This window comes from Chiloscyllium plagiosum, unplaced genomic scaffold (assembly GCF_037043375.1).
Source record: "Chiloscyllium plagiosum isolate Xiang-an unplaced genomic scaffold, Cpla_swu_hap1 HiC_scaffold_37, whole genome shotgun sequence".
NCBI lineage: Eukaryota > Metazoa > Chordata > Chondrichthyes > Orectolobiformes > Hemiscylliidae > Chiloscyllium > Chiloscyllium plagiosum.
The window spans coordinates 8,092,548-8,112,839 of NW_028270175.1; the positions used below are offsets into that span (position 1 = coordinate 8,092,548).

Sequence of the window (20,292 nt, forward strand, 5' to 3'; positions counted from 1 at the left end):
CAGAGACCCCACTATCTTGTTCCCTTACATTTTCTTCCAAAGTGGTCGTCATTTTTGAAGAAATCAATTTAGGATGAGGAACGAGCCCTCTTATTTCCTCACACCTCTCTCGTGTCTGTCCACTTATCCCTCATGTGGTATTGGGTGGGATAGTTGGTTTCTGCTGTTCATTACCCATCAGCTTACTTCCAGGTTTAACACATTGTGCTAAACCATAATCTTGCTCCAACTCCCCATCTTCTAAAATCACCTGTCACCATGCACCAAACACTAAGGTTTCACCAGTTGATTAACTGTAAAAATATCACTTCACCAGAATAATATTCATTAGTGATTGTAATAAATGTATTTAATTTCAAAATTCCAATTGCATAACCAGAACTATAAACTCATTCAATTTAATGTTTAATTGGATGGCTAATACCCATTCCTCAATAAACACACATGGAAATAAGGTCACGGATTATCAAATAGCAAGAACGAACAACCTCACCCGTTCTTACATTAGGGAGAAGTGAATAGACAAAATAGAGAGGTTTCTTTCCTCATTCCAACCTTATTTATTCTTCAAAAATTGAGTCTGGAAGGAAATGTAAGTAAGTCTCTGGCTTCTCATCACACATCATTGCCCTGGTTAATATTTATTCCTTAAATCGACATCAGAAAAAGAGACAATGTCATTATCATACATAAAAACAGAAATTGCTCAGCAGATCTGGCAGCATCTGCAGAGTGAGAAACAGAGTTAATATTTCAAGTCCAGTAACCCTTCCTCTCCACAGATGCTGCAGGACCTGCTGAGTTTCTCCAAGGAATTTATTTTCTCGATTCAGATTTCCAGCCTCTGCAGTTCTTTGCTGCTGTTATGGTTCTGTTCGCCGAGCTAGGAATTTATGTTGCAGGCGTTTCGTCCTCTGTCTAGGTGACATCCTCAGTGCTTGGGAGCCTCCAGTGAAGCGCTTCTGTGGTCTTTCCTCTGGCATTTGTAATGGCTTGAATCTGCCGCTTCCGGTTGTCAGTTTCAACTGTCCGCTGCAGTGGTCAGTATATTGGGTCCAGGTCGATGTGCTTATTGATTGAACCTGTGGATGAGTGCCATGCCTCTAGGAATTCCCTGGCTGTTCTCTGTTTGGCTTGTCCTATAATAGTAGTGTTGTCCCAGTCGAACTCATGTTGCTTGTCATCTGAGTGTGTGGCTACTAAGGATAGCTGGTCATGTCGTTTCGTGGCTAGTTGGTGTTCATGGATGCGGACCGTTAGCTGTCTTCCTGTTTGTCCTATGTAGTGTTTTGTGTAGTCCTTGCATGGGATTTTGTACACTACATTGGTTTTGCTCATGCTGGGTATCAGGTCCTTCATTCTGGTGAGTTGTTGTCTGAGAGTGGCTGTTGGTTTGTGTGCTGTTGTAAGTCCTAGTGGTCGCAGTAGTCTGGCTGTCAGTTCAGAAATGTTTTTGATGTAAGGTAGTGTGGCTAGTCCTTTGGGTTGTGGCATGTCCTCATTCCGTTGTCTGAACATTTCTGAACTGACAGCCAGACTACTGCGACCACTAGGATTCATAACAGCACACAAACCAACAGCCACTCTCAGACAACAACTCACCAGGACGAAGGACCCGATACCCAGCATGAGCAAAACCAATGTAGTGGACAAAATCCCAAGCAAGGACTGCACAAAACACTACATAGGACAAACAGGAAGACAGCTAACGATCCGCATCCATGAACACCAACTAGCCACGAAACGACATGACCAGCTATTCTTAATAGCCACACACTCAGATGACAAGCAAAATGAGTTCGACTGGGACAACACTACTATTATAGGACAAGCCAAACAGAGAACAGCCAGGGAATTCCTAGAGGCATGGCACTCATCCACAGATTCAATCAATAAGCACATCGACCTGGACCCAATATACCGACCACTGCAGCGGACAGCTGGAACTGACAACCGGAAGCGGCAGGTACACATCACTGTAAATGCCGGAGGAAAGATCACAGAAGCGCTTCACTGGGAGGCTCCCAAGCACTGAGGATGTCACCTAGGCAGGGGACGAAACGTCTGCAACACAAATTCCAAGCTCGGCGAACAGAACCACAACAACGAGCACCCGAGCTACAAATCTTCTCCCAAACTTTGAGTTCTTTGTTTTATTTCATCATCACATTGTTGTTTGTGAGCGTGCTGTTTTGCAAATTAGCTGCTGCATTTCTTACAACAGTGGCTACAGTTCAAAAGTGGATACAGAGATGGTTTGAAGCTGTGAATGGTGCTACACAAAGGCAAGTCTCTCTTCCTCTATCTTATCAAATCCTGGACAGTTCAGAGGTTCTATGCTCCTGTAGCCTTTGGACAGATCCTAACTTATTCTCTGTTGGAATTTGGAGTGTTTGATGATTTGGAACAACTGGATTTTCCTATTAATGGCTCTGCATTGGTAAGAAGATTCCCGCTCAATCCACCTCCTCAGCATTTGTCATTAATGACCCCTCACCCTCTCTGAACACACCACCATCACTCCCCATTGACCTGCCTCCCTCCTCAACCTGAGGCTTGGTGTGGAGGTCACCACCTCTCCGCAGTGGCCCTGTTGATTGGCCGAATGTCTGTCCCCTCCCCCCCTTCCTCCCAGGGTCCTTGATCTGTTGATAGTCTGCTAAATGCCTGAGTGGCATGACATATTTTGCCTCTGGTGACTCTTTGATCAGTGACAGTACATCCCCACAAATCCTTCCAGCCATCTCTCAATTTCTTTCAGCTGGAGGATTTTCCAATGTCTGAGTGAGATGGTTTACCCTTTGAAGCAATGATGAGGATAAATGTATCTATCAATGTGACTTTTTGGCGTCTTTTAATTCCTTCAATTAAAGTTTTTCCATGAAGGTCTAAACTTCTCACTGAAGCCTAAGCTTTGGTTTGGGTATTTTAAATGCTGTTTGATGAGTTTGTTGCATTCATTTCGATTGTCCACCCTGCGATGTGCAAATATCTTGGGTGCATTGACACTGGGCATCTCTCCTGATGAGAGGTGTCTCTTTAGCGTCTTTAGATTAGATTACTTACAGTGTGGAAGCAGGCCCTTTGACCCAACAAGTCCACACTGACCCGCCGAAGCATAACCCACCCAGACCCATTCCCCTACTTTTACCCCTTCACCTACCACGACGGGCAATTTAGCATGGCCAATTCACCTAACCTTCACATTTTTGGACTGTGGGAGGAAACCGGAGCACCCGGAGGAAACCCACGCAGATACAGGGAGAATGTGCAAACTCCATACAGAGAGTAGCCTGAGGCGGGAATTGAACCCAGGTCTCTGGCGCCGTGAGACAGCAGTGCTAACCACCGTGCCGCCCAATAATCAGTCGTCTTGTCCAAGAGCACTCAGCACTGATACAGTGATTACCAGTGCATCGTTTTGATTGGCACAAGTGTACATACTTTAATGAATGAAAGCAACCTGCCAGCTCTTTGCTCAGAAAGTTACAGGATGTCTGGGGAAGCAGGGCAGTTATCAAAGCTTCCAGCCTTTGTTTGTCTCCAGTGGCGGCCCCTGCCCTGACTGTCAAGTGAGGCACTTGTAACCGTTTGCTGAACAGAATCAGATGCTCCCCAGTGTCCTGGCTAACATTCATTCTTGAATCAATCCCACAAAAACAAGATTTGCTGGTCACCCATCACCTTTCCTGCTGAAGGGACCTCAGGCTCACATCGGCTGCCACATTTGCACATTATAACAACAACTGCATTTTGAAAGCGAATGATTAGATTTAGACGTTAGACAACAAGAAATAAGAATAGATCATCTGGCCTCCTTGAGCTTGTTCTGTCGTGCAATAGGATCCAACATTCCTCACATCCACTTTCCTGGTCTCCACTGGGGGAGGCAATGGGCTAGTGGTATTATCGCTGGATTGTTAATCCAGAGACCCAGATAATATTCTGGGAACCTGGGTTCAAATCCCACCATGGCAGATGGAGGAATTTCAATTCAGTTTTTAAAAGATCTGGAGTGAAGAGTCTGATGATGACTGTGAAACCATTGCTGATTGTCAGGAAAACCCCATCTGGTTCACTAATGTCCTTGAGGGAAGGAAACTGCCATCCTTACCTGGTCTTACCTCCTTGTGACAATGTGGTTGATTCTTAACTCCCCTCTGGGTAATAAATGCTGGCCCAGCCGGAAACACCCACATCCTGTTCCTGAATCGGTCAAGAATCTGTCGATTGTACACTTCAGAACAACCGAGATGAAGAAAAAATACATCATGTGAAACACAGAACGGGCCAGAAATACTCTGTAGATCTTTCAGCATTTGTAGAGAGAGACATGTGCACCCACACAGAGTTAAGAATCATAGAAGCCCTACAGTGTGGATACAGGCCATTCTGCCCAACAGTCCTCACTGACCCTACGAAGGATAACCCACCCAGACACATTCCCCTACTACTCTCCGTGACTCATGTACCTAATCTACACATCCCTGAACACTGTGGGCAATTTAGCATGGTCAATTCACCTGACCTGCACATCTTTGTGACTGTGGTAAGAAATCGGAGCACCCTGAGGAAACCCATGCAGACACAGGGAGAACGCGCAAATTACACACAGACAGTCGCCCAAGGCTGGAATCGGCAATTATGAGGAAAACTTAGATAGGCTAGGACTTTTTTCACTGGAACGTAGGAGTTTGACAGGTGACCTTACTGAAGTTTACAAAGTAATGAGGGCTATAGATGAGGTGAATGGCAGGTGTCTTTTCCTTAGGATGGGGGATTTCAGAACTAGGGTCCCTATTTTTAAGGTGAGAGGAGAAAGATTTCTACAAGACATGAGGGGCAACTTTTTTTTTGCACAGAATGGCTCGTGTGGGGAATGAACCTCCAGATGAGGTGGTGGATGTGGGTATAGTTACAACATTTAAAAGACATGTGGTTAAGTACGTAAGTAAGGAATGTTTGGAGGGATATTGGCCAAGTGCAAGCAGGTGGGACTAGTTTAGTTTGGGATTATGGTGGGCATGGACTGGTTGGATCAAAGAGTCTGTTTCCGTGCTGTATGACTCTACGTCTATTAAATCTTGGACATTCCTGCTCAACACATCCCACAATATCACAACTCAATCCAAGTTTGCTCTGCACCTTCACAACAGAACAGGCTGCTGCAAGTTCTAGGTCTAATGCAGTGAGACCATCTCCCACGTGTGAATTGAAAATACAGTCGGTTCTCCTGTAACTCGTTAGTGCAATCTCGCGTTAGAAGAAAATCGCGCAATAGCCACACCATTTAAACTAATGGGGCCGGAATCGCGTTATAGTCAACACAGGTAAGGAAGGTTCGTGTTTTACACATAAGGGTCTAAATTCTTCAATCACGTCAAAGCCAATTCACGTTGAGGAAATACATTATAGCAGAACCAACTGTACATCAAAACACTCAACGGGTTTTCAAGGACAGATTTATGGAAATGCCAGCAAAGCTGCTGAAATATAAATGCGATGAGCCGGTTCTGTTCAGCAAATCACACAATGCAGATTCTGTCCCTGAAGGGGTTCACCACAGGAAAATCCTTCTCAACATCAAGAATACGGTCTTTCTCATTCTGTTTTTCCACCTTTTTCAGCATTACTCACACCACACTAATGTTTTTAAATCATTTTAACTCATTTTGTCCACTTTTAATAGGCGAGTGTATTAACATAATGGAACTAAGGCAGATAGATGGAGTTAACATGCAGAGCAGTCAAACCGATCTGTAATTGGATGGCAATGCAAGTTTGATGGGCAGAATGGCCTCCTTTCCTATGTTCTCTGGTGAGAACGTGAGCACAAATTCAAGTGGAAATTCAGATGTCAATGGGAGCTTTGCACTGAGATCTCCCCCAATGTAGGTGACCAGAAAGTTGGTAAGTAAGCTTGCATCTTTGAGATGACTGAAAGTGACTTCTAAGAATACTATGGTCATAAGAGGTGCATTTTGACCTGTTTTAGATGAAGGGAGGTTTTAAGATGGAGGTTCAGAGCTGTCTATTGAAATCCCATAGGTATGTAGAGAAGAGGTGTTGGAAATCCTGGAAAAGGTGAAAATAGATAAGTCCCCTGGGCCTGATGGCATTTATCCTAGGATTCTCTGGGAAGCAAGGGAGGAGATTGCAGAGCCATTGGCCTTGATTTTTATGTCCTCTTTGTCTACAGGAGTAGTCCCAGAAGACTGGAGGATAGCAAATGTGGTTCCCTTGTTCAAAAAGGGGAGTAGGGATAGCCCTAGTAACTATAGGCCGGTGAGTCTCACTTCTGTTGTGGGCAAAGTCTTAGAGAGAATTGTAAGGGATAGGATTTATGCACATCTAGATAGGAATAATGTGATCAAGGATAGTCAGCATGGTTTTGTGAAGGGCAAGTCGTGCCTCACAAACCTTATTGAATTCTTTGAAAAGGTGACGAAGGAGGTTGATGAGGGGAAAGCGGTAGATGTGGTATATATGGATTTTAGTAAGGCGTTTGATAAGGTTCCCCATGGTAGGCTACTGCAGAAAATACGGAGATATGGCATTGAGGGTGAGTTGGAGGTTTGGATTAGGAATTGGCTGGATGGAAGAAGACAGAGGGTAGTAGTTGATGGCAAAGTTTCTTCATGGAGTGCCGTCACTAGCGGTGTTCCGCAAGGATCTGTTTTGGGTCCATTGCTGTTTGTCATTTTTATAAATGACCTGGAAGAGGGGTTAGAAGGTTGGGTGAGCAAGTTTGCGGATGACACGAAAGTCGGAGGAGTTGTTGACAGTGAGGAAGCATGTGGCAGGTTACAGCAGGATATAGAGAAGCTGCAGAGCTGGGCAGAAAGGTGGCAGATGGAATTCAATGTAGCTAAGTGCGAGGTGATTCACTTTGGGAAGAATAACAAAAAGATGGGGTACTGGGCTAATGGTCGGATACTTGGTAGTGTGGATGAGCAGAGGGATCTTGGTGTCCATGTACACAGATCTCTGAAAGTTGCCACCCAGGTAAATAGTGCGGTGAGGAAGGCATATGGCGTACTGGCTTTTATTGGTAGAGGAATTGAGTTCCGGAGTCCTGAGGTCATGATGCAGTTGTATAAGACTCTGGTACGGCCGCATCTGGAATATTGTGTGCAGTTTTGGTCGCCATACTATAGGAAGGATGTGGAGGCATTGGAACGGGTGCAGAGGAGGTTTACCAGGATGTTGCCTGGTATGGAAGGAAAATCGTATGAGGAAAGACTGAGGCACTTGGGGCTGTTTTCACTAGAGAAAAGAAGGTTTAGGGGTGACTTGATTGAGGTGTACAAGATGATTAGGGGGTTAGATAGGGTCGACAGTATGAACCTTTTCCCGCGTATTGAGTCGGGTATTACAAGGGGGCATAGCTTTAAATTAAGGGGGGGTAGATATCGGACTGATGTTAGGGGTAGGTTCTTCACTCAGCGAGTCGTTAGTTCATGGAATGCCCTGCCAGTAACAGTGGTGGACTCTCCCTCTTTATGGGCATTTAAGAGGGCATTGGATAGGTATATGGAGGATAGTGGGTTAGTGTAGTTTAGGTGGGCTTGGATCGGCGCAACATCGAGGGCCCAAGGGCCTGTACTGCGCTGTATTCTTCTATGTTCTATGTTCTATATAAACACCTTGTCTGTCCTTGGGTTCTTTTTAAAAGTTGGAACAATAGAAGCAGCCTGAATGGGTGGGGTCAGGCTCCAACAGAACCAGGATTTTTAGTTTTAGTTTTCCGTAGCAGCTACTGGGGTCTTGATGCTGGATGTTTATCCTTCTCTGTTATAGCTAAAAGCTTGAGGTTCTCTTCCTGCTACTAGAATTCCATGTGAGACTATTTGCTGTATTTGCCTTTGTCCAGGGGGTGTTTATGGGATGTTACTATATTGGGAAAATTGCTGTTTAGTAGCTCAACAATTTATTATTTAGTTAAATTTTCTGAGAGAGCTAAGTTTTTCCAATTCTTTCTTTTGTTGTATTTTAACAATATAGTGTATGAATAAAGTGTAGTAGTTTGACCAGTCGAATTGCATCTGGAACACAATGCCTCACATTCACCTTATTAAGAAAAAGTTATGGTCTAGGCTACCTTATTAATAGATTTTGAGGGGGTTTGGTCTGGTCCATAAGACTGCATTGAAATGTAGCACATTCACTATTCTACAATAAAAGTCGAAACAGGCTCGGTACAAGAACAACGACCAATCAATCTCTGTTGCCTTGACTCTTTCATTCCAGAGATTGGACTGAAGGTTTCTGCAGACTTGGGAGCAGATCCAAGTGGAGTCTCTGAACAATGATTTCTCTTTGAGCACCAGATGGGACTAACGGATGGGGATCATTTTTCTGGATGTTACCTCGTCCAGTTAGAGAGCAGTGAGAAAGCAGCACCATGGAAGGCCAGAAGAAAGAAGGTTTTCATAGAAAAGTTGAAAGCCAAGCAGATTTAGGGAATTCATATTTCCCTGCGACCATCCCCACCTCTCCATGTCTGCCATCTCTTCCAACCACAGACCCACCCACACTCCACACTCCAAGCCTTGGTACTTGTATACAATGATCTGGACTCTTGCACATGCACCATTTCCTTTCAATAAGGAAGACTGTCTTCAGATAACTAAACCCTAAACTCTGGGATTCCCTCTCCAAGTCTCGCTCCTTCTCTGATTCATCTGACAGACCTTTGGTCTGACCATGGGTCAGTTCTCCGAATACCGCATTCTTTGGCTCTGTGTCAAATTTAATGGAATATATTAACGGACTTGTGAAAGACTTTTAGACATCTTTATACATTATACATGCTAAATTAAAACAACTTGTTGCAGAATTATAGCAAGGCTGTATGCTGAAAAACAACAAATTGGATTTTTCAACCTTAACAGGTGCTTGTGTGTGAAAGTTATTTTCAAAACATCCTCCAGTATTTTACAAGTATCTCACTTGCACGAGGCCCCAGATCCAAGTTAGCCACCCGATGTTTTCAATTCAAATATTAGTGGGTGGTACGGTGGCTCAGTATTTAGCACTGCTGCCTCACAGCACCAGGGGAAGGGTTTGATTCCAGCCTTGGGTGACTGTCTGTGTGGAGTTTGCACATTCTCCCTGTGTCTGTCTGGGCTTCCTCTCATAGTCTAAACACATGCAGGTTAGGTGGACTGGCCATTCTAAGCTCCCACAGTTCCCAGGCATGGGGGGGGGGGGGGGGGGTTAGCCATGGGAAATATAGGGTTACAGAGATGGGGTGGGTCTACATAGAATGTCTTTTTGAGGGTTTGTGTGGACTCAATGGGTCAAATGGCCTGCTTCCACAGCGAATGCATTCTGTTGAAAAGCCACTCATTTTAAACAGCCCAGAACATAGAAACTGTTCCGATGCAGGAGGATACAGTCTGGCATCATTTAAACAGACATCCTTTCTTCATACTCTTAGCTGGGCGAGTGTCTTTTGGAGTAAATGGATATTTCTAATTTGGATATGTCTCTCACGTTGAAGGAAGAGCGGGACCTGCCGCCAAAATTCATCTCGATATTGCAGAGTTCTGAAGTCTGATAAACCTGCACAGATGGTGCATCAATAAACAAAAGCATTCAGTGAGGGCTACCAGTTGCTGCAGCCAAGAAGTGATATTGAGCAGGAATGAGGGTGCTACAGCCGATTGCACTGGGACAACGGGAAGGACGCAAGGGATTGGCACAGGGAGGAAGGGAAGAGACCAGAAGAAAGTAAGAAAAAGGTGAGAAGGAAATTGGTGGGGGGGGGGTTAGTCAAAGAAAGAGAGAAGGAATGTTTCTGGGATTGTGGGAGGGAGTAGGAAAGGTAGTGAAAGAGGCAAAATAAATGACAAGAAAGGGAGGGAGGAAGAAGGAGGAGGTTGAGAGAAAGATATTCAGAATGAAAGTAAGCAAGGGACAGAGAGAGGCAGTAGGAATACAGAGATACTCAAATAGACTGGAAGAGCAAGAGAGAGACAGACATAATGGGAAGGAGAGAGAGAGAGAGAGACAAAGAACAAGAGAGGAGATACAAGAAGTGGAGTCCACTCAAAAGATAAAGTAAGTGGAACAAGAGACAGAAAGCTGCATTAAAGGGCAGAAGAGAAATATCGTGAAATAAAAGAATAAACAAAAAATATCCTGGACATTAATTCAATATTTTAATCCAAATTTCAAACAAAAACATTTAACAAAGTGAAACATTTGGGCTTTTAAGAATATCATTGAGTAAACTAGGTTATAATATCTGTCACAATTTCATTTTCTTGATTTGTGGCATCTGTCACTCTGGCTCCAGAGTAAAATTTGCACTCAATTGACTAAATAAAATTAAATTGCACACTTACTCTCTCGCTTCAAAGTAAGTAATAAGCTGGTCTGTCAGCAGCACGGGGGTTTAACTACACAACCTGCAATTTTTCTCCTGTATGTTCTCTGCTTTTCTGTAGCACCAAATCATCCCTCTGCTCAAACTAACCTCAGACTTTATCCCCATCTGCTAACCAACACCTCTGGTCAAAGTTCAAATAACCCAGCCCAATTAAAAAAGAACTGCAATTGAAGCAAATGTTAACATCTGAGACAAGAAGCAACACCCAGATCCTCTGAATTAAAAAAAAGATACAGCAGACATTGGACCTTGGACCTCAATCATAGTCATAGAGCCATACAGCATGGAAACAGACCCTTCAGTCCAAACAATCCATGTCGACCATAATTCCAAACTAAACTAGTCCCACCTGAATGCTCCTGGTCCATATCCCTCCAAACCTTTTCTGTTCATGTACTTATCTAAGTTTCTTTCAAACATTGTAACTGTGCCCACATCCCCCACTTCCTCAGGAAGTTCATTCCACACACTAATCACCTTCTGTGTAAAACGTTGCCACTTGTGTCTTTTTTTAGACCTCTCTCCTCTTAAAAAATATGTCCCCTAATCTTGAAATCTCCCACTGTTAAGTTCTTTTTCCCCTGAGGTTCTTACACACTTGATGCAACTACAACACGCCAACTTCTGTGAATAAGCGAAATTTTATTAAGCGCAGTACGATACAAGCTTTGGAGAAACCCTGGACACTCTTCACCATGCTTGTGAGGCGTGTCCAGGGAAGCTCTCTGAACAAAGGAAACAGTCCTTCCTTTATACAAAATCTTTACATGACGGTCTGTAAAACCCACAAGACAACCCCCAGTCACTCCCCCATAGTCACATACCACTCAAGACACAGTGCAGCGACCACCTCCCCTCCACAAACAATGTAATGCAAACCATCCCTTAATGGCCAGATCTGGTGTGAATTGTATTTTTTGTAACTACAGGGAGTAGTCGGAATTCCAACTAGAATGTTCTTATTGATTTCTGAATAGGGGATGATGATACAAATGGATCTGAATGGCAAAGGAATGGCCAAGTAAATTGCTCTGAATAATAGGAGACGATAATGTAATTTTCTTACAGTTTATCTGTAAGTCAGAGGCATCCCACCCTAGCCTCAGGACATCCAATTTCCTGCAGGTCAGCAGAGCAAATTAATTCTTTACTATCACACCACCCAAGGGAAAAGATATCTGCTATTAGCCCTATCTCTGCCCCTCGTGATTTTTAAATCTCTCTCCTCAGTAAGCTCATTTTTTTTTTCCCCCTCAGCTGCTACATCACCAGTTCCAGTTAAAAATCCTTCTCCATGGATGTATTGATACACAACCTGATTCTTACCACAGCCTACAAATCATTCAGAATATACCACTTGCCGTCCACGCACCAATACCCCATCCTCACATATTGATCCTTTGAGAATCACCTCGAGCTCTTTGTTTCTGGACATCCCACACCTCCCCATTTGTCACCTCCCCAACCTTCAGTTCTCACACGAGGAACCAGCTTCCAATCTTGTCCATGGCCACCACCCAATCTCTCCCTTAATCCCAGCCTCCGGTGGCACACATACTAGTCCCTTCCCGCTCAGATCTACTTCAGCATATCCAGGTCCAACATATGCTCAATGCAGTTACAGACACAGAGGTGGGAACAGTGCATCATGGTATTACCTAATGCTCGGTAAACTCATGAGAAATGGTTATCTGATCCAGGGATGACACTTCAGTGCCCAGGGTGCGAGGAGATTGTCTGTAATCAAGGTTAATGAGGTCAACGCTGGTCTCCTCATCATTCTTGTCAAAAACATCGAGCTCAGCACAAACAACAAACTGAAGTAAAAGCCTTGTGACCTGTACAACTCAGCAGTGGGCTCTGCACTGATGAGTCATTGAAGTATTTTGTCTGTGGGGCAGCTGGTCTGAAACACTTAAAGCCAAAACATCAACATTTTTTTCTACATTGACACAGTCTGCATTAGACTTACCAGGCATCTGAGAATCCACTGAACTAGAGCAGCAGTACAGCCCAAGTAAGAAGATTGTCATTGTCTGATGAGTCTAACATATTGTTTAAGATGTGTTTCGAGGGAATTCATTCCCTTTTCGAGTGGTCGGTTAGCTGAATTGGCTGGAGAGCTGGCTTGCAGTGCAGAGTGAAACCAACAGCATGGGTTTAATTCCAGCACCAGCTGAGGTTACCATGAAGGGCTCACTTTCTCAAACTCTCCTCTCGCCTGAGCTGTGGTAACCCACCAGCAGACCCCCCTCTCTCTTGCTAATGAGAGAGAAGCCTTCCTGACTTCCTCAGCGATCTCACCCAAAGCTCTTATTCAATTAGAAGATATTTCATTGTAAGAGGCATCACAGTCATCTTGCCCTCACCAAAAGGATATATTTCACTGTACCGTACAAACAGGAGCTGAATGCCTCCTTCCATAACTACATATGACAGTCTATTGAGGTCAACTTTGGGGCTTATTTGAAAGTTCAAGTCAAAAAGGGATAAGACAATTCTTCGAGGCCACGACTCGTGTTGCACCGTTATAACTCTCGGCTGTGGAGGAAAAAGGTGGAGGCTCTGATACGGCAGATAGTGTTGGGGTTTGTTGGAGCCCGTCCACTCCAGGCTGACAGCACCTTTCATCTATGCACTTTTCATCATCTTCTTTCTCCTTTCATACTTTCTTCATCTTCGAGGCTGGAGCGAGGTCAGCAATACAGTGGTTGTAGCGTCGGCGTTGTAAAATGGGACTCCTAGTGATGCCCAGGGCCTGGGTTCTTGGTGGCATTAGGCCCAAGGCCTGGGCTCTCGGCGGCATTAGGCCCGGGGCCTGGGGTCTCGGCGGCATTAGGCCCGGGGCCTGGGCTCTCGGCGGCATTAGGCCCGGGGCCTGGGCTCTCGGCGGCACAAAGCCTGGGGCCTGGGCTCTCGGTGGCATATGGCCCGGGGCCTGGGCTCTCGGCGGCATAAGGCCCGGGGCCTGGGCTCTCGGCGGCATAAGGCCTGAGGCCTGGGTTCTCGATGACATTTGGCCCTGGCCCTGGGCTCTCAGCAGCATTTGGCCCGGACCCTGGACTCTCAGCGGCATTTGGCTCAGGGCCTGGGTTCTTGGCTGCATTAGGTCAAGGCCCATGACTCTCGGTGGGATTAGGTCCAGGTCTTTGACTCTCGGCGGCACTTGGCCCGGGCCCTGGACTCTCAGCGGCATTTGGCCCGGACCCTGGGCTCTCGGCGGCATTTGGCCCGGACCCTGGGCTCTCGGCGGCATTTGGCCCGGACCCTGGGCTCTCGGCAACATTTGGCCCGGACCCTGGGCTCTCGGCGACATTTGGCCCGGACCCTGGGCTCTCGGCGGTACTTGGCCCGGGCCCTGGATTCTCAGCGGCATTTGGCCCAGGCCCTGGACTCTTGGCGGCATTTGGCCTAGGCCCTGGACCCTCGGCGGCATTTGGCCCAGGCCCTGGTCTCTCGGCGACATTTGGCCCGGGCCCTGGACTCTCGGCGGCATTTGGCCCAGGCCCTGGACTCTCGGCGGCATTTGGCCCAGGCCCTGGACTCTCGGCGGCATTTGGCCCGGGCCCTGGTCTCTCGGCGGCATTTGGCCCGGGCCCTGGACTCTCGGCGGCATTTGGCCCGGGCCCTGGACTCTCGGCGGCATTTGGCCCAGGCCCTGGGCTCTCGGCGGCATTTGGCCCAGGCCCTGGGCTCTCGGCGGCATTTGGCCCAGGCCCTGGGCTCTCGGCGGCACTTGGCCCAGGCCCTGGGCTCTCGGCGGCACTTGGCCGGGGCCCTGGGCTCTCGGCGGCACTTGGCCGGGGCCCTGGGCTCTCGGCGGCACTTGGCCCGGGCCCTGGGCTCTCGGCGGCATTTGACCTGGGCCCTGGGCTCTCTGTGAAGTTTGGCCCAGGCCCTGGACTGTCGGCGGCACTCGGCCCAGGCCCTGGACTCTCGGCAGTGTTTGGCTCAGGCCCTGAATACTCGGCAGTGTTTGGCCTGGGTCCTGGATTCTCGGCCGCATTTGACCCGGGCTCTGGACTCTCGTGGGCATTGGGCCTGGGGTCCGGACTCTCAGCGGTGTTTGACCCGGGCCCTGGGCTTTCAGCAGCATTGGGCCTGGGCTCTGGGCTCTAGGCAGCATTAGACCCAGGGCCTGGGCTCTCGGTGACATTGGGCCTGGGGTATGGACTCTCAGTGGTGTTTGGCCCAGGGCCTGAGCTCTAGGCGGCACTGGGCCTGGGCTCTGGGCTCTAGACAGCATTAGGCCCAGGGCCTGGGCTCTCGGTGGCAGTGGGCCTGGGGCCTGGACTCTCGGCGGCATTAGGACTGGGGCCTGGACTCTCGGTGGCTTTGGGCCCGGGGCCCGGAATCTCAGCTGCATTGGGCCCAGAACCAGGTCACTCGGCGACATTAGGCCCGGGGCCTGGACTCTTGGCAGCATTAGGCCCGGGGCCTGGACTCTCGGCGGCAGCAGTGCCCAGACTGGAGACATGTGGACAGAGTCTGGGGTTTACTGAAGCATCGGCATCATTGTTGCTGTTCCAGGAGTGAGAACACCTCCCAGAGACCTTGCAGAAGCCCTGGAGCTGCGCTTGAGACCCCAACTTGAACAGTAGATGACGTCCTATTTCGGTAATTTCTCCTTTTTCTGTTTGTAGCTCAAAATGGCGCTGGACTGTGGCGACAAAACATTTCTCACTGTATCTTCAAGATATATGTGGCATTAAATAAATCATTCATTCATTCAAAAAAATACTAGCCAATGACAAGATGCAAGCAGTTTAGCACAGAAAGATCGACAAGAAGCAGCAAACCTGGGGAAATATTAAAGCAGAGGAAATAATAAACTTGGCAGTCTCTGAAATCCATTTATACATCACAACTTCCTCATCCCCCAAATGTGCCAATCAAATCAATACATGTGAACATAAGATAAAGTTAAATCCTGCAATAGCCATGTTTGTAAATGTAAGCTTGTATGAGTAATTGCATAAACAGGAACACAGAGTACGAAAATGATCTGTAGGTAACTTGCAACTTTCTTCAGTGAACCTCGCAAGAAGCTTCTCAGAGTCTGAACAGTTGTGAAATAATGAGGTGATCACAGGCACAATTGAAGAGATGTGCTTCAAGGAGGCTCTTAAAAATAGGAAAGGTTTAGACCATAAGAAATAGGAACAGGACTGGACTGTTGAGCCAGCTCAGCCATTCAAGGGGATTTTGGCTGATGCAATATTCCTCACGTCCACTTTCCTGCGATTTCCCCGTCTGATCTAGCATCTATGTCAGCCTTAAATACATCGATAGCTCTCTGTGGCAAGGAATTCCAAAGACTCACAATACTCTGAGAAAAAAATTCCTCCTTATTTCAGTCTTAAATTTGTACCTGTTTATTGTGAGAATTAGCCCATTAATCCTGGACTCTCCATGAGGGGAAATATCCTCGTGGCATTTCCCCAGTTAAACCCCTTAAGAACCTGATGTATTTCAATAAGATCACCTCTCATTCCTCTGAACTCCAGAGAGTAGAATCCTAATCTGAGTGAACCCTTTCTGAACTGCCTCCAATCATAGGACATCTTTCCTCAAAGAAGGGGGCCAAACTACACACAGTATTCCAGATGTGCTCTCACCAGCACCTTGTACATTTGCAGTAGGACTTCCCTACTCTTATACTCTAAGCCCTTTGAGATAAGGGCCAACATCCCATTAACCTTCCTGATTAGCTGCTGCACCTGCGTGCTAGCTTTCTGTGTTTTGTGTACAAGTACCCCTCCCAAGTCGCTTTGTATCGCAACTTTCTGCAGCTGTTCTCCAGTTGATTAATATTCTGCTTTTTGTCGTTCTTTCCAAAGTGAACAACTTCACTTTTTCCCACATTATAGTCAATTCGCAAACTTTTTGCTCACTTATTAATCGATGTTTCTTTGTAAACTGCTTGTACCTCATTCACAATTTGTCTTTTCACCTATTTAGGTGTTGTCTGTAAATTTAGCTACAGTACATTTGCCTCCTCCCTCCAAATAATTAATATATATTGTCATTAGTTGCAGTCCCAGCACTAATCCCTGCAAAATGGCACTGGTTACTGGTTGCCAACCCGAAATTTTCCAAATGTTCTGCTATTATTCCCTCAATAATTGACTCCAACATTTTTCCAGCAATAGATGTTAGATGAATTGGCCTCCCTCCCTTTTTGAATAAGGTGTCACATTGGTAGTTTTTCAACCCTCTGCCAATTGCCTAGAATCCAAGAACCTTTTGGTAAATTACAGCGAATTCATCCACTACCGCTGCAGCCACATCTTTTAAAACCCTCAGACACAAGCCATCAGGACCACGGGACTTACCTACCTTCAACCCCATGAGTTTTTCTAATGCTATTTCTCTAGTGATGGTCATGGTAATAATTCCTCCCCTGCATCCTTTAGTATTAATGGGATGTTCTAAGTATCTTCCAGCACACTGATGCGAAATATCCATTTCCCATAACAGGGGTGGCACAGTGGTTAGCACTGCTGCCTCACAGCACCAGGGATCTGGGTTTGATTCCAGCCTTGGGCAACTGTCTGTGTGGAGTTTGCACATTCTCCCCGTGTCTGCGTGGGTTTCCTCCGGGTGCTCTGGTTTCCTCCCACAGTCCAAAGATGTGCAGGTTAGGTGAATTGGCTATGCTAAATTGCCCAGGGATGTGCAGGTCAGGTGCATTAGTCAGGGCTAAATATAGGCTAGGGGAGTGGGTCTTGGTGGGTTACCCTTCGGAGGGTTGGTGTGGGCTTGTTGGGCCAAAGGGCCTGTTTCCACTCTGTAGGGATTCTATGATTAAAAATTGCTTATAATGAAGTTAGAGGAGATGGGAGCACCAAGGATTTTGGTGCAGGTACAGGTCTGAGAATTACCACCTTCACCTCATGCCCAGGTCCTCATTGCTGGTCTAGGTGTGAGTGCCGCAACCAGGAGAGAGTTGGTAAGTGACAATGACACATGATAAGTTCAGTAAGGCTGACGTGGGTTTAGTGAGTCAGGGATAGGCTAGGATAGGAAATTTTGTGCTGCAGTGGGTAATGTCCCTGCCTCTGAGCCAGAAGCTCTGTGTTCACAGTCACATAGCCAACCTCCTGATCCAGTTATGGCAGGAGGTAAGAGTGGGAGAATTCCTGTGGTGACCACATTGCAATAGGCTGATATTTATAAGATTGAACACTGGTTCTCAGCAGGAGCTGCACTGGGTGTGTGGTAAGGGGTGCTTCTCACTTCGAGTAGTGACCAAAGAGATTGGCAGGATCCTGGGATTAGTAACTCTGATAGTTAATAAAACTTCTTTACAAACAGGGACAGCACAGGAGCTCACTCTTTGAAACTGCATCAGGGAAAGCTAGTGAATTTCAACCCTGGCCACGTGTTTAACCCAGACACATGGAGTCGCGGTTCCACCCCGTGCTGCATTCTCTTTGTGAAAGAAAAAGGTGAATCTGAAACGGAAACAGGCAATGCTGGAAGCTTGCGCAGTGTCCATGGGGAGAAAAGACACGTTGAACATGTCAGATATATCCTGTTCTGTTAATAGGGTCACACCTACAAGGTAAACATCTCTCCTGTCTGCGACCTCTCCTTGGAGGAGGAGGAGGAGGGAGGAGGGAGGTCACCCCTGTGCACCATGGATCTGAGTTGCATCCCTATCCTTAAAGCAAAACTGCAATGGACTAGAATGTAGCCACGATCACAGGGTGAGGAGCACGGCGTTTTACAGATTTAAGCCGAGGCAGCAAATCGCGACAGTGTTTCAATTGTTCACAATTTGTATCCAAACTCCTATTGGTTTCCATCAGCAAGAACTCGAAACGTTTCTCATCTGACGCCGGGACCTCATTGCAATCTCTGAGCATGGAACGTGTAAACCTGAGCTTCCCAATCCCACCGAACCGACATCGCAAAACACAAAGGGAGGGCTGGAATAAAAACTAAAATGTTGCACTAACCTGCTAAGTCCCGCACTTCCTTATTCTCGCCACAGCGCCAGGGATTGGTGCAACCACTAAACATCATCTGACGACTGCTTCCGGCCAGCAAGAGGAAATAGTTTCTCTCTCTGCCTTTGAGAAATTGTTCCATGTGTTGGAAGTTTCCCTTCATTATTCACATGCAGCCTTTACACCGTAGCTTCTGTGTTATGTAGCTTGGCCAATTGCATTATCTGGTTGAAACAGAAAATACTGATTAGATTAGATTCCCCTACAGTGTGGAAACAGGCCCTTCGGCCCAACAAGTCCATACCAACCCTCCGAAGAGTAACCCACCCAGACTCATTCCTCTTACTCTATATTTACCCCTGACTAATGCTAACACTGTGGGCAATTTGGCATGACCAGTTTACCTGGCCTGCACATTTCTGGAGCTCTGAAATACAAATAGAAACTGCTGAAGAATTTCAGCGGGTCTGAGCAGCTTTTGTGGAACAGAAAGAAGAATACAATATGATCTAGGAAGAATATTATTAAGCAGGAGAGGGGTTCAGAGATTTCCCAGGATGTTGCAGGGAAGAAAGGTTTGAATTATAAAGAAAGGCTGGATAGATTAGATTCCCTACAGTATGGAAACAGGCCATTTGGTCCAACAGGTCTGTCCTGACCCTCAAAAAGAGTAACCCACCCAGACCCATTCCCCTAACTAATGCACCAAATACTATGGGCAATTTAGCACGGCCAATTGTCCTGACCTGCACATCTTTGGATTGTGGGAGGAAACTAGAGCACCCGGAGGAAACCCACGCAGACACGGGGAGAATGTGCAAACTCCACACAGATAGTTGCCCAAGGCGGGAATCGAATCCAGATCCCTGGTGCTGTGAGGCAGCAGTGCTAACCACTGAGCCACCGTGCCGCACCTAAGGGACAGTTAGGTGCTTCTAATGCACCTAACTCCCCCACCCCAGGGAAAATACCTTATCTATTTATCCTGTCCATTCCCCTCATGATTTAATAAATCTCTATAAGGTCACCCTCAGTCTCCTCCGGGGAAAGCAGCCCCAGCCTGTTCAGCGTCTCCCTTTAGCTCAAATCCTCCAACCCTGGCAACATCCTTGTAAATCTTTTCTGAACCCTTTCAAGTTTCACAACATACTTCCAATAGATAAGGAGACTAGAACTGCACGAAACATTCCAAAAGTGACCTAACCAATGTCCTGTACAGCTGCAACATGACCTCCCAACTCCTGTACTCACTGCTCTGACCAATAGGTTGGGTCTTTTTATTTGGAGCACAGGAGGTTGCAGGTTAACCTTATATAGAGGTTTATAAAATAATGAGGGGTGTAGGTAGAATTAATGGCAGGTATCTTTTCCCTAGGATGGGTGATTTCAAGACAAGGGGGGCACATTTTTAAGATGAGAGGAGAGAGATTTAAAAAAGACATGAGGGGCAAATGTTTGTGTGTGAAATGGACATCCAGAGGAAGTGGTGGATGTGGGTACAATTACAACATTTAAAAGACATTTGGATAAATACATGAATAGGAACAGTTTGGGGGGATATGGGCCAGGAGCAGGCAGGTGGGACTGGTTCAGTTTGGGATTATGGTTGGCATGGACTGGTTGGACAGAAAGTGCTGTACGACTCTCTTCTTCAGAATTAGAGCTCTCTTCTTGTATTCTGTTCCCTTTATTCCAGCCGAGTAGATCCTCAGCATTCCTCTGTCTGTCCTCCCAAGATGAGAAATAACCGGAACCATCTACAGTTTAAGAACCATGCAGACTTGAAATGAAATCTATTTGGTTGATTCGAAGAGGAGTAGGCCATTTGTCCCCTAGAACCCAAAATGCCATTCATCAAGATCCTCTGTCTGATAGTTTCTCGAACTTTCTTCCCTGTGACCCATTTTGAGACTTCAAAATTGTCAAAGTTTCTCAGTGGGA

General features: G+C 46.4%; 1 protein-coding gene across 2 annotated transcripts in view; it reads right to left on the reverse strand.

Moving 5' to 3' along the window:
• The window catches only part of h6pd (hexose-6-phosphate dehydrogenase (glucose 1-dehydrogenase)), an 83,432-nt gene extending 64,943 nt beyond the window's left edge, over positions 1–18,489 (reverse strand). Inside the window, exon 1 of one of the 2 annotated variants that reach the window (XM_043676173.2) lies at positions 18,361–18,489. The gene's annotated coding sequence lies outside the window, so the exon portion shown is untranslated. Of the gene's footprint in view, positions 1–9,498; positions 9,517–18,360 lie in introns of those variants that run through there. The other variant, XM_087980290.1, reaches the window with a different exon arrangement.
• Between the last annotated feature and the right edge of the window lie 1,803 nt (positions 18,490–20,292).